Genomic DNA, 1,873 nt, shown 5'->3' with positions numbered 1-1,873 from the left:
TCATTAGTGTTGAGAAGGAATCGTGGTTACCATTTGCACATGGTTAGCTTGAACCATTCACAAATAACTGACAAAAGTATCACATTTTCTTCATGATGTTAAAGTATTTTTAACCAAGAAACTTTTCTTGACAAAAGAAGTTACTCCCTCTATCTGAGATAGTCTGAGCTTCCCAACGGAATAAGCTTGAAATGATGAATGGAAAATATAAGACTCATCTTCATATCTTCAATAGTCGCACCCTCTGTTCAACAATCTTGCTGAACACACTCACTATAGCAAATTTGTTCCTCACAATAAATACTTACACCAGAAGTAGAACGTCATAACATTGTGTCTGACATTTGTACTACCAGTATTCTCTACAAGTTTCATCTCTTTCTTCAACAGATCCTTTACGTGACTTGTCTCCTTCAGAAACGATCAACTGATGACCTCTTGATACTAGACGCTCACATAGAGAGGTTGCCACAATCTCAACAAACAGAACTGCCACTCCTTGAACTTTGTTGAGCATAACCTTACCATGTTTGAATCAGATCATGGTCTGCGTAAGACAATTCGAAATCCTTCTTGATATGGTATTTTTCAATCTCACACATTGATTAACATGTTCATTGATCATAAGAGATTCTCCTTTATCCTTAGCTGTGTTGATCCGATCATAGAACTTTTGTCTTCATAGTTATCTTCATTAAGTGAAGTCTTCATCATGAAAGTAATTATGTATTGCCAGATCACATTACTTACATCCAAATCAGAATCTGCCCATTCTAATCCACATTATGCCTGAACTGCCACTTTAGAAAATAATGTTGCTTTTTCAAACTTCTAATGTATATTCCCAGTCCTTCTTCCAGGAAATATGTACTTTGTGATGTTGACACTTCTCAAGACACAAGTTCACCTGAACTCAAACAAACTCTGACTATCCATAGAGAAAACACTTCTCTATAGAGGACTTGGAACACAAGAAACAATTTGTGTTCACGACACGAAACAAGACTCTTTATTCTTTACCAAACAATTGTAAAGAATGACCTCAGACTTAGCAACGTCTGAACACTACCCTTAACCCTATGATTGACTCAAATAGACAATCATAACCTAGACTCTAGACACTTCTCATATTCGAAAAAAGAACATGAGGGACTCAAACAAGACTCAAACAAAACGAAAAGACTCTATAATCCTGAGCAATTTAAACAACATACCTGGACTTTAATCAAAGTCTTTATCAAGAAATGTTATTTGAGGACGAACTGCACCAGGTGGAGTTGTGCATAGGTTGGATCATGCACTAGATTAGAACAAGTGATACACACCATCAATTCATGTCTTCAGATGATAATGCAAGGAATATTCTTTGCTGGTCTTTGAGAATAGACATGACTTGAGTTATGTTCTGAGGTTTTTGTGTGACTTTGTTCTTCTTGCTTCAAGATTAGTCTTTGAAAGACTTTGCAAATGGATAGAAGCAGAACAACATTGTCTTTGCTGATCTTCATACTCTTTTACTCCCCCTGAGATATACAACTTTAGAACACTTTTGATGTTCTTCCTTGAAGTTCCCTTTATTTGGAATTTGCCACAGTTTCCAAGTTTTAGAAACCTCAGTTTGCTTGCTACACAAGATTCAGATTGCCACACTCTGCAACTTGAAATAAAAGAAACTATGATTGTATAACCATAAATTGATCTTCAATATACACGTTTGAGTTGTTTTATACAGACAATGAAAATATCCAACTCCCATCAATATATTTAACAGAATCAGTATGCTACATTAGAGACTCTTGACTTTTCTTTGATGTGTGAAGATAATTGAGAACTCATGGCTAGAACTTCTTCTCAATCCAGCATCCAGATTCTA

Source organism: Vicia villosa, linkage group LG7 (genome assembly GCF_029867415.1).
Source record: "Vicia villosa cultivar HV-30 ecotype Madison, WI linkage group LG7, Vvil1.0, whole genome shotgun sequence".
In the NCBI taxonomy this organism is placed as follows: Eukaryota; Viridiplantae; Streptophyta; class Magnoliopsida; order Fabales; family Fabaceae; genus Vicia; species Vicia villosa.
The sequence above is the reverse complement of the archived record's forward strand: the minus strand, read 5'-3'. Positions refer to the sequence as shown.